The sequence below is a fragment of the Argiope bruennichi genome, chromosome 8, assembly GCF_947563725.1.
Source record: "Argiope bruennichi chromosome 8, qqArgBrue1.1, whole genome shotgun sequence".
Classification (NCBI taxonomy): Eukaryota; Metazoa; Arthropoda; class Arachnida; order Araneae; family Araneidae; genus Argiope; species Argiope bruennichi.
This window is the reverse complement of record NC_079158.1, coordinates 82,237,846-82,254,838: the sequence shown is the minus strand read 5'-3', so window position 1 is coordinate 82,254,838 and position 16,993 is coordinate 82,237,846. Positions and strand designations below refer to the sequence as shown.

The 16,993-nt window shown below is 27.1% G+C and overlaps 1 protein-coding gene across 7 annotated transcripts in view; it reads right to left on the bottom strand.

Annotated features, from left to right (window-relative positions):
• The window catches only part of LOC129981530 (uncharacterized), a 227,116-nt gene that overhangs the window by 67,009 nt on the left and 143,114 nt on the right, over nt 1-16,993 (bottom strand). The window contains exon 1 of one of the 7 annotated variants that reach the window (XM_056092391.1): nt 1,755-2,049. The exons of 5 other annotated variants lie outside the window; for them this stretch is intronic. The gene's annotated coding sequence lies outside the window, so the exon portion shown is untranslated. Of the gene's footprint in view, nt 1-1,754; nt 2,050-16,993 lie in introns of those variants that run through there. One more of the 7 variants, XM_056092392.1, reaches the window with a different exon arrangement.

Sequence of the window (16,993 nt, the reverse complement as noted above, 5' to 3'; positions counted from 1 at the left end):
ATTTAGCTTGAATTACATTTCTCAATGGGAAATTTAATTTTTTTTCGATGACTATGTAGAATAACTTTTATTTTATAAACATTAATAGAATAGCCGTGTTATAGAATTCCTCTACATTATACTATATGAATTATCTTCTTTAAAATATGATAATAAATTACTGTTATCGTTTAGCTGGAGGATAAATATTCTAAATATAAAACCAATAATATCTTTTGGAGCTACTTAGAAAAAATATTTAATTCATTCTAAATGCATTTATTATTTTACTTCTATTTATGTTTTCACATTTGATAACCCAGAAAAAACGCATTGAATTGATTGCAATAATAATTGAAAATGTTTTCGCCAAATGCTAAAACGGATCAAAATATTTTCGAATACTTTAAATAAAGGAATATATATTAAAATGACCTTTGCATTCAAAGAACTTCATTGTGTCAATTTATTTCATAAATAAAATTATGGGCTGAAATAAATGTTTTTTAAATTAAATACCTGTTAGACAATGGTAAATGAATAATTTATGTTATTTGTGATTTCTTATCCATAGATCAAAACCACGAGCATTTTGTTAACGAATTTCTAAATGATGAATTTAAAATGTGAAAAGGTTTTATTGTAAAAGAAAATGATTATGCAAAAAATCCAAGAATTACATTGCTTTTAAAATATAAAATAAATGCAAGAAAGTTATTGTCATGATAATTATTATAATCATATTGATTATTAAACGATTTGACTTTCTGAACTTTTGTTAACCTGATACTTTCTAAATATCAACAAAATTGAAAAAAAAAATCAATCAATTAAAAATGACATTGTATGCGTTTAAACTGCAATAATTATATCAATTGTAAACAATTTTTTATTTTACATTTTTCAAGAAATATGATTTTTTTATGTTAATTAATTAACACTTTAAACAAATTTCATACAAAGTTTAAAATAAACAAAATATTAAAATGAGCAATATATATGTAATAAATATTATTTAATACATTTTCATAATGTATGAGAATGATTACTCAATTTTTTTTTTATATATTAGATTTATTTTGCTCAGCAAGTCCTTTTGATGCAATGCTTTTAAAAACGATAAAATATCAATAATTTTTTTTAATCTGATCTACTATCTCTATATATTTTTTCGTTTTAATCATTTGTTATCTTAAAATTGCGAAAATCAGGGGGAAAAAAATGTTGATTCATTTGAAATTTTAAGATAAGGACAATTTAGGTTATCTTTTTTATCAAATTGGCGTTTATCTTATGATACAATGAAATCAAGTTTAAAATTAAATAAGTTTGAAAAAAAAATTTCAATAAATACAAAACGAAAGGTAAAAGGAGCATTAAAGTAACATTAAAATATTTCATGGAAAATAATAAATAAAATCGCACAATTTAAACCTTTTCTTTTAAACTGATATAAAAGAATAAAAAAAATTTAAATATAAGGTACATAAAAAATTATATTTTAATCTTAAATTTTTTTCTACTTTTCAATTATTATTTTTTTAAATAAATTCATTAAAAAATTATGAATATATTGGAAGTTGATTTATTTTAAATAATTAAAAAGATTTAAATTTAAATAATTATAAATAAAAGCAAATCAAATAATTTTCAGTGTTTAAAAAAATCAATGATGAAGTATACTTTTATTCAAAATTATTTGTATACACAAACAAAAAAAAAAGATTAATTTTACAACTATAAATTAAATTTTAAAAAATCAGCATAAAACATACCTTTTCAAAATAGAATTACAATTTGCGAAGTTCCATTTTAATTTTTTTTTTCCTTTTGAATTATTAGAATTAAATCCAAATGAGAAGTTTCATTCACTTACAGGTGTTGAGTAAAGCCTTCACTCGCGACAATGTTTGTTTGACCGGTTTCGTGGCTTTCACTGTGACCGAAACCTGTGGTCGCTCGCTCTCGACTACTGAAGTGAAAATAACTGAAGGAAAGTACCATCTGGTTTCGATCATGACGTCACACAGGTTGGAAGAACAAGTAAAAAGAAGCGTGGTCCCGAATAAGAAAATGAAATTTCAACTGGAAGGCGGGCATTTGCCACTTTCAGTTCATATGGCTTGTTTTCTTTAAGTGCCACCTTTTATTCTTTTAGCACTTCTTTTCATTCATTCTATTATAAAAGGAAGCAGGAATTTTGTGGCTAGCTGTTAAGATTTTAAATTGGATAAAAACTGATACAAAAATATACCGAATAGGAAAATGAAATTTCAGCTGGAAGGCAGCAATTTACCACTTTTAAATCGTATGGCTTATTTCTCTCAAGTGCCACTTTTCATTCTTTTGATACTTCTTTCCATTCATTTTTAAAATAAAACAAGATGAAAATATTTTTGATTTTCTACAAAAGAGTTAAAATTGGAAGAAAATTGATATAACCTTTTCCGGAAAAAGAAAATGGAATTTCATCTACAAGACTGGAATTTGCCGATTATTTTCCTTTATTCATTTAGAAAAGTTTTCATTCGCACTGCCATGCTTATATAAAAAGTAGCAAGCAATTTTTGATTTATTGTTCAGAATTAAAAATACCTGAAAATGCATACAAATATCAGAAGTAAGAAGAGAATAAAGTAATTTTATGAGTTATCAAATTATAGCTGAAGAACAAATTTATTTTTCAGCCAAGATCTTTATTTTGAAATTAACGTTTGGGAATTTTTCTGTTGTTTGATTTACTGAAAATAAAAGAAGTCGGTTTTATCAGTGAAAATATCAATTATAACAGAAAGCTAAGTTATGTGACGATTGAAAAAAAAAATAAATTCTTATCTGCTTTTTAAAAATATCACTCGAAAAAAAAATGATTTTCGTTTTAACCAAAATTGAGATATACACGGTTATATGAATCAAATATTTTAAAATGGAAATTTTGCAATTAAAGACAAAATTTTACTATACAAATACCGTCTCAAAACCAAATGAACTCATATTTCTCAGGATCCGGCGATCCAGCATCAATGTACGCGTGCAGTTTATTACCTAACAACAGAAAGAATTTTGAGGAAATTTAGTTAAAGAAGTAAAGTTTAGTAAAGTTAGAAATTTTAAAGTATACATGTAGCACAGTTCATTAATTATCTATAAAAGAAATTATTATAAAGTTACAATAGCTACACAGTTAAGGTTGATACTCTAAGAATGTACAGAAATGTAATGTCACTACGAATGATAGTGTTGTAAACTTGCTTGTAAAATATGTCTCCAATTAGGAAACACTATATTCCTTACAAACTTCTCTTATTTACCCAAACTCCCCTTCTTTACCTAAATTGCCTGTCCCACCAAGAGGCATCTAATATAAGAGAATAAAAAGCTTCCTGTGTGGTGGTTGGTTCCCACATCTTGATGTGTATAATACTAGTGTGAGTTTGACTATCCGTTGTCTATGACAGGGCATGTCTCCCACGGGAGGTACTGTATAGTGATAGGTGATGGCTCTTAAGCCGCGGTCCAACGGCCGGATGATCTTCACAGATGTGGTCATAAAACTGTCATCCTTCCTTCGTGGTGCCACCCCCGTCTGTGGCAGCAGACCCACGACCGGAGAAATCTTCAGACGGCACGCGTTCCCCTTTCGACCGCTCAAAACCCTCAGTTTCTTTGACCCCTCCCCCCCCATAGCGCAAACAAATTTTACGGCTTATTAGAACCGGAAAATTTGTTTGGGCTATGGGGGGGGGAAGGGAGTCAAAGAAACTGAGGGTTTTGAGCGGTCGAAAGGGGAACGCGTGCCGTCTGAAGATTTCTCCGGTCGTGGGTCTGCTGCCACAGACGGGGGTGGCACCACGAAGGAAGGGTGACAGTTTTATGACCACATCTGTGAAGATCCTCCGGTCGTGGGACCGCGGCTTTAGGATTCTATCATAGTTTTCACCAATATTGTCATGGCTTTCTGATCCTTCAGTTTTTCCATATGTCTTTGGGCGGGATGAGAGTAGCTAATTTGAGGTTAAACTGTCTCGCAACCCTCTCTTTTATTAGTTAATGAGTTGAAACTTGATATCTATATAATTGGTGTGTAGTCAGCTGGGATTATTGAACAATGCTAATGACATTGATAGACAGTTTTGAAGTTTTCGTTAGGTGTTTTGAACAGTTTATATATCAATTTAAACTATGTCAGTTCTAATAAATAAGAATCTGCTTAGTAACAATTTAATCTCTGAACATATTTTCAATAATTTGAAAGGTAATAATGCTAATATGAATTAATTTTATTTTAGATTACCAAATGTCCTGCTAATATATTATCGGAGCACTGCTGAAAGTGATCAAATCTATAGAAAAAGAAAAACCGATTAATGTGTTCTTGTCTTAAAATATAATCTTTGAGATAGAAAAAAAAATTGTGCACATCAATATATGATCAGTATATATTGTACGATACATTGATATATGTGAATTTTTATTATAGTGATAATATTTTTAAATAGCAAGAACTGTTCCTTTTTTAAAACGTTTTTCACTTTTAGTAATATACTGACTATACTTTATCGAGTAGATAGAAGCGCAAGTCTCTTTAGAGCGATTATATTAGATTAATCATATAAGAGATCAATCTATCAAGTGCCGAAAATGACATTAAGCTGAGTTATCATAGCGTTTAATAAGCAATTAGATGCAAATAATTATTAAATTGTAACAAAAAAAAATTCGAATTCAACCAAGACACAAAGCTCTGAAATTCGGATGAAGACGATTTTGAATTAACAAGCCCTAACAAAAAACCTTTTTCAGATTTTCAATTTCTTCTTCTTTTTTTTCTTGCTTTCCTATAAAGGGTTATTACACTATTTCTGTATAGTACTACATAATAATGATGGAAAAATTGGAAACGATTAGTAATTTTCAGAATACAGAGCAATTCATCAATCTGGGGAAAATTTTATTCAAATAAAACTACTGCATACGAAATTTAAAGGTACTATAAAATAAAACAAGACATCGCAATATTTTCTGGCACTGTCCTTAGTTATTCCGTGTGCAACAGCTGGAGTTCCTAAGCAAGATTTATCATCTATTGTGAGTATATAAATAAATGCCAAATTGCTGAAGATTCCTCCTTAGAAAGGTTTGTTGCTGAGTTATTTTCCTGTTTTCCACTGACGAAATTTTCACACGATTACGAGTTATTCCCAATTTGAGGTTGACATGAAATGCGTAGTATGTGACGTAAATATGAAATGACAAATAAGTAGCTGTGATTAGTTTTCCTAAAATTTCATGTTGTACGAATAGAAAGAAGTATAATTCATTTTTTACGAGCACAGAGTTTTGTAATAAAGTTGTAATAAATATAACCTATCTAAATTTTAATTTCAGACATTGTTGATGTTTTATTAATGGATTTGAAGATCCAAGTTTAATAATACGTCGCTTGCAGTTTATATCAGCTTGTGATGCTGTTAAGGTTTGATGCGACTTGAAAATATTAACAAATCGCGGAGTTTTTTCACGTATTACAATGTTATATTAATCCGCGTCTTGATAAATATTTGGTCTTAATCATAAAAACAATATCTTCAATAAGTTAATTTTAAAAGACAATTTACCCTGAGTTAAGTTAACAGAAACAACTTCAACATATTCATACTTAATTTAAGTCATGTAATTAAATAATATTCTCTGCCATTGAAATTTAGCTGAAGATACTTCTGAAATTCAGCTGAAGATTTCGCACCTGTATATCCTTGAATTTGTATGTTTAGTTCCGTGTTATATTGTAAATAATAGCTATTTTGAACCATTATGACAGTTGGCATATAGTAAATAAAATAGTAAACCTAAATTACAAAAGCTTTTTGAACCATTATGACAGTTGGCATATAGTAAATTAAATAATAAACCTAAATTAATGAAGTTTAATAGCTTTTTGAACCATTATGACAGTTGGCATATAGTAAATTAAATAGAAAAACTAAATTAACAAAGTTTTATAGTTCAAAGCTTACTACTTGGTTCAAACTGAAAAATCTGAAACATATTTAAAAAATATAATTGCAGAAGTTAGTAATTATCTCATCCTACAGAAGCTTGAATTCTGTAGGATGAGATAATTCAAATTTCAAAGAATTTTCCTTTATCAAAGGCGATTAGTCAATAATTTTTATCATCAAATAGAGAATATACCATATTAATTATTTGGAAATTGCGCCATATTAATTATTCTGTTTAAGGTGAACTCGTGTCATTTTTCAAGATACTTATTTTTGCTTATAATCAAATTAAGCAAAAGTGTTTTTTTTTTTTTTTTTTTTTAACTAAGCAGATATAAGAAGATTGTTATAATCTTCATGGTCAAAGAAGGAAGGTTCGTCCTTCATTTTCCTTCGAAAAGTTTCTAAAATATATATAAAAACAGTATTCATTTATCATATCACAGCTGTAAGTTAATGAAAAATGGGAGCTAAAAAATTAATTGCATATTGCTGCGAGTTCAGCAACCAAAACTGCATCTAGCCACAACCAAATTCCAGAAGCAAGGTATTATTAGTCTGTGGTTTAAGCTTTCAACTAAGACTTTCATGTAATAAATCAAACCGTTTCTTGGGATTTCGATTATTTCTGTCACTAAACAGACATTAATCTAACAAAACGAATCATTTCTTGAAATTTTAAATATTTTTAACTCGAAACCAATAAGGGAGTGAATTGCGTATTGAAAACAGCTGTCATCAATGTGTGTGATTCCGTGCATAAGAAAGCAAATCTCTTCCAAGGAAAATAGATTTAGCTCATGGAATTGATGAAAGTGTTTACTAAGTAGTTGCTTACATGTAATTTTCATCAATCTGCAGGGATACAGGAAACAAAAAACAACTTTTTAATCTACATGCTGTCTCCTGACTGACCTCAAACAACCCGCGGTTCAGTTATTTCACCTAACCCTCCCCCCACCGTGAATAAATAGAAATTCATCTTGAGCACCCCTGAAGTTCAGTAATATAGCATGCCTAATCAGACCTTCAGTGGCACCACCAACTGCGGGAAGAGACAACGGGATGTCTGAAACGCATAGGTTGGAATGCATGTCTGAAGATGTTCCTGTGTACGGTAAAAAAAAATTGCTGTCAACCGTCTATGTTAACAAGCGAATAAACGAATAAGGAAATGCGTTTTATCCAGTTCATGCGTTCGAGGTCAGCCAATTAATAACAGAATTGGATTAAACAAGTGACTGGTAATACATAAATTAAACACGGCGAGTCATAAGTTTTTAATGGATTTAATTAAAATCCGGGTGATTTTATAGACGTTTTAAACGTCATTTAAAGGATTATTGTGTTTATTACATTTACAGGTAGCATTTGAAAAATTTCTGCAAATCAGGTGATAAGTTCAAAACATTTCCTTTTTGACAATAATCAGTAAACATCAAATTAAATGCCCCGAACCTTAAGTTTTTAATGGATTTGATGAAAATCTGGGTGATTTTACAGAAGTTTTAAGCGTCATTTAGAGGATTGTTGTGTTTATTAATTTTTTTTTACAGGTAGTATTTGAAAAATTTCTGCAAATTAAGTGATAAGTTCAAAACATTTTCCTTTTGACGTTAATCAGTAAACAACATTGCCTTTTATAGTTTTAAATTTAGCTTTCATCCATTGGTTACTTTATTCTACTTACGCTAAAATAAAGAAAATTTGCAACAGTTTACAAAATATGTTCATAAACTAAAATTGCCGAAGGAAAAAAAAAAAAGCTTCCAAAATCATCACATTGAAAAAGAAAGTTGTTAAAATGAATTATACCATATCAATTTTCAATAAAATAAAATGTAAAAATAATTAAAAGATGATTATAAAACTTATTTGATGTAATAAAAAAGGAAACAAATTTCTAATGTTATAATTTAAAATCTAATTTATAATTTTGTATAATAATATAAAAAAAAACATCCGTTTACAACACATGACATTTAAAATTTTTCCTTTATCAGAAAATTTTATAAATCTTAAGTTTGTATGATATTATCGATTCCAATTTTTAAAATCATAAAAATGTTCGAAGAAAAATTTAAATTTCAAACAATAAACTAAAGTTGGAGGGGAATAAGTATTATAATTCGAAATCTTTTAGAATTAAATGACTGTAAATCATTAAATTTTTATTTTAAAATCTTTCTAAGGCAATAGCAATTTGTAGCTAGTGATTGTTTTGAGTGCAAGAAATTTTATTAAATACTCAATCATGATTTGAAATTGTTTCTTTTTGTTTAAATAGAAAGTTAATTGTTATCAAGATTATGAACCTGATACGAATCCAATTATTAGTATTTATCCATAGTAAAAAAAAAAAATCTATAAATAAAAGGTAAAAATTCATTTGCACCACCTATCCAGCATCTAAAACTGAGTTATAGATAAAATTAAAATTATTGGATTCTTGGTTTTAAAATAGTGACAAATGCCAATCTTTCAATGTAGAAGTTGTAATCCTTTACTTACAAAGAAAATAATTTTTACTTCTCTAATGATAAAAAAGAGTTTCTGACAAAAGAAAGTGATCTTAGTTTTTATCTTACTTCAATCTAATATACTTATTCGATCTATATTCTTACTTTTATCTAATATAATTCGAAGAACATATTAGATTTTATTTTTTTAATTCATATATTGTTTTGGAAACTTCTGAAAGGATCTGGAAAACTCCAGTTATTCGATAAGATAAAAAATGTTCTGAGAGATAAGTGTCGCTAATCGAGGACTATTAAAATTAATTTCAAAGCAGTCTTGATAAGAAAATATTCTTGAAATTCGGAAAGCAATTGGTAGATATTGCTAATTTTCGTATATTCACAAAATAACTAAATTAAATTTTTTAAATATAAAAAAAAATCTACAAATTTACTGACTGTTTGAAGAAAATAAAGAAATTAAAAATTAAGAATTTTCTTCGCACAGTTAGAGTTCCATATATCCATAATTCTGATAAAAAATACAAAAACTATTTTATGGAAAGAACTTTTTTTTAATTTCTGGAAATCATATCGCTTTAAACAATTACAGAAGTTTAATATAGGACTTTAGAACTTTACTAAAGACACTGTATAACGAATCCGTGTTAAAAAATCATTGTTTACGATTTCAGTTCAAGTAAACTTTGAGTGCCAAATGTATTAATAGCATAAGAAATCAATACATTCATGTTAATTCATTTATAATTCTAGAGATACATTAAAAAAAAGTGTTTGATGAGGTTGATTTATTTTTAAACCGCAAAAATGTGTTTATTGATTACTATTTTATGCAAAAGTGACAGCTGCTTGAAATATAACCTATTGTTTTTCTATCATAACAACTTTGTTATTGGAATATTTAGCTTCAAGTACATGAAATTTCAAAGAAAATAGCGAATATTGCGTTAAAAAAATAATGAATAAAAATTATTTATCTCAATTGTCAAATGTCGAAATATTGTTTTACTTATGTCGTAATGTAAAAGTTGAAATAAATCGAACATTTAATTATAAACACATCGCAGATAATTTAAATTTCCATTTATTTGAGCTGTTTTACATTTAAAAAGAGAACAAAGAGATCCAATAAATAGAATTCTAAACGATGCCATATTTAAAGTCAATCGGTAAAAACATTTTAGATAAAATTACGAGAAAAGTTTAATTTTCATCTTACATAATTTTCTGTATAATTGTGCACTATAAAAATATCTATAAAACGCATTTACTTTCAAAATCGTTGAAATTTTATGTTAAAAATAATTTAAATAAAATCAGTTATTTTGATTTTAAGTGTGGGTTTTGAATTTGAAAATGAAAGTCGTTTGAGTTTTAGTTGTATGTTTTTGAATTATTAAATTTTTTTTTCTTCCAGAAAAAGTAAAATAAATAAATTAGTTAACTTATTAAGTATTAGTTTATTTAATATAAACTTAAAAGCAAGACAAAAATGTAATCGATAGAAATTTTCAGCATTAAGCGGAGTAACGTTATTAAACTCTAAATTGTTCTTGTATGTGCTTAATTAATCCACTAGTATACAAAAAAATAACATTTTTCTTTTCATTCGCTTTAATTTTATGCATTAATGGGATATTCTTATTTTACTAAAGATTAGGATTATTAAATTTTAGTATTTCTGGATTATCTTCACTATACTAAAATATAATTTTTATTAAAATTTTCAGCTAACATGGTGTTAATTCAGAAGTTATTATTTTTCTAATTTTCTAAAATGAAATTTTTGTAACATCGTTGAATAAGAATACTGACTTGTTTTTATGTTAAATTAATTACAATTAACACGAAAATAATCCTCATATTTCCCCATAATCTGATAAACTAACCTTAAAATTTAAATATTCTAAATTCATTTGAATAATTTTAGATAAATTTATAAATAACATGCAATAAACAAGTGCAAAAACTTTCATTTTGCCATTCTTGGAATTTTCGAATTACCTTAGTGGTTTCGACAAGTAATAATAATAATAATAATGTATATATAATATATACAGAGATAAACATAAATTACTTAAATTAAATAAACAATTATTGTTGCTAAAATTATTTATTCTTTAATTATAATTTTGGCGTGATACATGGATAACATGAATGCGAAGAAATTTCTGTTGAATTTGCTGCTAAGTAAATAAGCATTTTTTAGTGCCCGAAAACGACAATGACTCAATTAAAAATCTATTTTTAAACTCTTAAATACAAATCAAATTTATAAAAAGAGTGAAGTAAAGAGTCATGCGTCATTAGCTAAAAAATTTGGCATCACTTCTCAGTGTCTGTCATGCAACAAATTGTTAGTCTTGGTACGTGACCTTCCGAATTTATTCGTTCCTCATCCCTATAACTGCGTAACAAAACACTTCACTCTCACCTCCTTACCGAAACCAAGGACGTTTACCGCCCTTTCTCAAAAAAATGCCAGAAATACAAAAAGCAAGAAAATATAAATACAAATATATATATATATATATATGTTTTGAAGTAACCGACTTGGAGTGTAAGCAACTTTCAGCGCAAAAGAAAACGGTTCCACTCATTCTTCAAGGACAATCACACCGGCCAACTCGCTGTAACCAAATTCCCACACAAAACGCCTCTTCCGTTATTGGAAATCTTACTTGCCCAACCCTTTTGCGGCCCACTCTTTCAAGTAGGTGGCTGTTTCTAGACAGACAATTGCCTTGTGTTGGTAGATGTTATTACTGAGTATGATCGGTAGTTGGACAGGTATAAAGAAGCAATGCTTGATCCCCAAAGTAATAACTAGTTCTAGATATGCAACGAGACCCATTCATAAAGAAATCAGTTTTAGTTTCTAATGCACTTTGAAATATAATTAAATAAAGAGTGTCCCAAAATTAACGCAAGATTTGAATTTGCCACCAATCGTGCAGTAAAATGTTGGCAACCCTATTAAAAAACATCTGACAGCTGTTAGTTTAGGGTTAGTAAAAACGGAGCGTTATACGATATGTTAACGCAAGATTTGAATAAAAAAAACAGTTTTTTTTTCTTTAAAATGTTTTAGTTTTATGGAATCGTAAAGTACATAGGATTAGGTTATATATGGAATAACACATAAGGCAATTGGCCTACATGGCTTTGCAGTACATACGCACCATTTGCCGAAATTTTCCATGACCGTTTAGCATAAATGTGGCTGAATTTCGTTGATTCAGAGTTGAATTTCTTAATTCATTCACGCGTTCTTATGATCTTGTTGGAATAGACCTTTGACTTCAAATAACCGAATTAAAAGAAATCCAGTGGTGTTCAATCGCACGCTCTAGGCGACCAATTTTCAAATTTTCGAACTGTAGCTGCCAAACTTTCATTATTTTTGAAATATTGTTCAACAATGAAAACACTTTGTTTTATCATGTAATGCTTCAATCTTACTAACCCTAAATTATCATCTGTCAAATGTTTTCTTTTCTTTTCTTTTTTTTCTTTTTTTTTTTTTGCCAAAATTTTACTGCACGAATGGAAGCAAATTCAAATCTTGCGTTAATTTTGGGACACCCTTTATATATTTGATCAAATAGACCAAAGAATCTAAAAGTGTTTAAAAATTCATCTATCGATCATACCACCGATTTTTATTTGTCACCCCATGCACATGTCAATTGATATTGGAAGTACAGGATTTTTCACAGTCCCATCCCCCAAAAAAATATCAAAATGTTCAAAATTCCTTCAAATGTTTCAAAATGTTCAAAATTCGAAAATGGTCTCGAATTAATTAATTGCCAACAATAATACGTTTTTTTGTTTTTTATTTAAGAATTAATTACTATTTTAACTTCTGTGAATGGGGGTATCAAAGAAGCACTCGAAACGATGAATAGATTAGAATGGTGAAAATTTAAATGAATATTTTCATGCTCTTATTTCATTAGTTGTAAAGATCTATTTGATAAATGAGTTTCACATGCGCCATTATTGCCTGACTACCACACTTTTCCAATTCTTTGAATTTCTAAGGCCTTTACACTTGTAAAAGAATGCTGGGGTTTCGATTTTTTTGAACTATATATGGTTCATTTTAAAATCAGTGAGGAAATTTTAAGAATAGGTCGGGCAAACAAAAGCATGTGAATTTTACAATAAAATATAAGGTAACAAATGCAACGACAAACAGCTACTTGGGTCCTTTGATAATGATTTAAGAACAAGAAATATATACAATATATTACGTTGCAACGTTTAAGGAAGTTCAGGTACACACAATTACAAAAATAACATCATTATAATGCTTCCTCAACTGACTGCGGATAAAGTGACTATTAGAATGCAATGACAGCAACAAACCTTTAGAGAACTTAAAATAAGTGCCCGAAATTAGCATGCATTGAATGTTCTTACTGATTCTTTTCAGTTTTATTGAAATTTTACATTTCGTTAAATATGTGTTGTGCATTTTATCTGGAGTGTCCTTTTCTTTTGCTTGCTTCATTTACAAACTACCCTTCTTTACGTTTGAGCTTCAATCTTTTATTATAAAAATGAATTGTATATGACTTATTTTTAAAATTTGCTCTATGATTTTAGAATTACTCTGTATTGTCTCCGAGATCTTGAATAAGGTACACACCAAATATGAAAATGAGAAATTTTCGGTTTGGTGATTGGTTCTCGTTTCACTGTTGAATAAAATAAGGAATAGAAATGAGTTCACGTCCTCTCTGATAGCGGGATAAACCACAGTTCTCGCCTCAGAGCTGTCATGATGATTATTACTAAATACCCAGTTGCTATGATAGGGCATGGGTGGCTTGCTTCTGCAATATTATCTCCTAAGTATAAATAATCTACAAATTCTATACACAATGCAGTCTTCAAATGCCATAGATAAATGAATTTAGCCTAATTTAATTCCAGATATTAATAGTTTTAGCGCTATTTGAGATTGGTATGATTTCCTTTTGTTGCACTTATCATATTATAATTAATTAGGATAAATATATTAAGAATGTAAAAAAAAAATGTCAATATTGCGTTCCTTGCAATATTGACAAATTTACCATGTAAAACATAAGTTAGAAACTATAAGTTTTAACCTTAAATAAATCATGGAATAATGTGCAGAATTTTCAAGATCTTCGATTAAACTATACACAACGAAAGAATAAACTTCACTTCATCTTTTGAAACATTTTGCCTCACCATATGCAGTTTATGTTGTAAAATGGAATACCGTTTTCGATAATATTTTTTTATCTATCGACGAATAAATAAATGTGTGGAGGATTTTTATGTCAATTAAAAAATAACACTTTTAAACGAAAATATAAATGCAAACATGTTTTTAACAGTTTTACAGTACTTGTACAATCTATGTTGTATAACGGAAATTCACTACCCAAATTTCTTTTCTTTTATCAGGTTATGAATTAATGTATCAAAATCCAAAACAAATGCAAAAAAGTATTTATTTGTTGAAAAAGGTTTAAACTTCCATAGCAGTTTTAAAGTCCCGAAAAAAAATATTTGTGGAAGCCATATTGTAAGATAGAAATTCCTTTACAAGTACATTTTTTTTATTACATGATGAATAAATGGATCTAAAGTCTGTAAACAATTGCAAAAAAGCATTTATTTATTGAAAGATATTTAAACTTTCTTAGTAGTTTTACAGACCCGAGGAAAAATATTTGTATAACCCATATTCTATGATAGAAATTCCTTTACAAGTACATTTTTTTTATTATATGATGAATAAATGGATCTAAAGTCTGTAAACAATTGCAAAAATAGCATTTTTTGTTTAAGAAAATTACATTTAAGCAAACAGTAGTTTTAAGGTCGAGAAGATTATATATATATATATATATATATATATATATATATATATATATATATATATATATATATATATATATATATATATATATATATATATATATATATATATATATATATATACATTGTATAAGTTTTCAAGGAAATTTTTTCAAGGCCAGCTGTTTTTTAATTACAAGATATATAAATAAATCGAAAATCTATAAAAAAAATGCAAAAACAGCATTTTTGAAAATGCCGAAAAAGGAAATTTAAACATGTTCTTAGAATTTCTATAGTCGTCAAGAGAAAGCATTTGTATTTTTGTTATAGGCTGTGATTATCTTGAAATTTCTCGTAAAATAAAGATAAGATTTTTATATACTCACTTTAAAATAATTTTAAAAAAAATTATGAATAGTTTTTGGAAATGTGTATATATATTTTTAATACTTTATTTATAGTTTAGAATAATTAACATATTTTGATAAATTTAATCGATTTCAGAAAATTTAAATATGTTATTTAGTAGATAACATAAAAAAATAATATAAACAAGAAAGCTATTAAATTAGAGAAAAACTTTTTATGACAGTAATATGAAAAACAAGAATACCTTCAAAACTTTTTATGATAGTAATATGAAAAACAAGAATACCTTCAAAACTTTTTATGATAGTAATATGAAAAATATATTAAAAGATATATTTATAATTATTAATGACTTCTTTAAAGTTTGCATTCTAAAAATCCTTATTAATTTACATTTTTCTCTCTGATAAACCAGAAATAAACATTTTATTGTTACTTTACTTAAAGTTTAATAATATGTTTATCAAATCAATTCGTTCCCAATTCTTTTTACCCTGTGTTTATTTCTTTTCTCCAATAATGTAAAATCTGCAATTCTGAACAAGGCATTTTTACATAAATAAGCGTTTTTACAGACTTAACATAAGTGTATTGTAAGTTAACACGTAAACATATACACATAAGGTACCATATATTACGCTTTAAAAGAAAAATTAAAGCAACTCAGACACCACAGATACCCAACTCCATTACAAATTTTACCTATATAAAGTACCTAACTTAAATTCACTTCTACTAAATTAACTAAATAATCCCAAGTAATAAGTAAATTATTCATATGGAGGGAAGTTAATGTTTAAAAGTTTTTCATGGTTCTTACTTATTGGTTTAGTTTTATTTACTTTCAAACTCCTTATGCAAAGCATTTAATCATGTTTATCATCTGGATGATTTTTTCAAATCTATTTTAAAAATTAATTTAAATATTTCTTTCTAATGTTGTAATCTCTTTTGACGTTACAGTTATTTTAACAATGCCAAACATTAAAATAATTCATAAAATTTTTAGTTCTATAGTACACCTGAATTGGTAAAAATTCCGTGAAAATTTTGCCACGTATATTCCAATCAAAAGAATATATTCATTATTAATATTAAATATTAGATCTATTATGCCATTTTAATCAATGAACCTTCCTTATGGGAATATTTCAGAATAATATTCATTTAAATGCTTTATTTAATTCTTTTGATTTAATTATTTCAAATTCAGGCGATGCGATAAAAGCAAATATTCTCAAACATTCTAAATATTACAAAAAAAAAAAAAAATCTTTCTGCATACGATTCTTTTGCACTATAAAAAAAAATTTGAAATCTTGTAATTTTAAAATTTAATTTTGTTTAAATCCTCTAATAAGATTTAAATATTTCAAAGTAATTCTATTCTATCGTATTCATTCACTGACAATTTTTTTGGATGTAAAGAAAATTCTTATTTCAAAGAACCTTCTCACATTCTACTGATTTTTTGTCTAATTTTTAATTTAATTTTGATATTATTTTAAAAATAAAAAAGGATGCGAAAATACATTGCTTCTTCCGAAAGTCGTTTATAAATTTCTTCTAGTTAATTTTTCTTAAATATTTTAGCCATGTTTTTCTTCTTTGGAATCTGCTCAATATGTATTGGGAGGTAATCGTGACTATAAAGAAAAAAAACGAAAGAATGGGTTAAATTGAGGTCGAACAAATTCCTTCAGAAAACTAGTTAATTCAAGAAAAAAAAAGAAGGGAATCCCACGAATATGCAGATTTTTAGCATGCTACTAACGAGGTCAAACTTTCGAAATTCTTGGTCATTTTTTAATAATTAATATTAAATATTTTTAATCAATATGATGATAATTGATTATAAAGTTAAATTATAATTCTGTGCAAAGCTTAATAATAAATTTCAGATTTACTTTTTAGACAGAGATTCATAAGAAAGTGAGAATATATTCACATTATTGGAATATCTTTGAGTAACAAAATGGTATAGTAAAAAATGAAGTACTGAGTTATAATAAAACCATCTGCTGCAAAGAAGCAGATCATGCAAATTAATGATATCAGATACGTGTTTATAAATTAATCTAGAAAATTTCAAACAGCAAGAATATAAACAAAAACTATGCTTGCTTATCATTAATTTGTACAATCACAGTAAAATAGCCAAAATTTATGAGAATTTTACCAAGGTATATATTGAAACAAATTATATATATATTTTAACTGTTTCATTTATTATTTTATATAGTGATAAGATGATATCATTAATTTCATTGATTTATGTCGAAAAGTTAAGTGAGGAATTCACAATTTATGAAAATC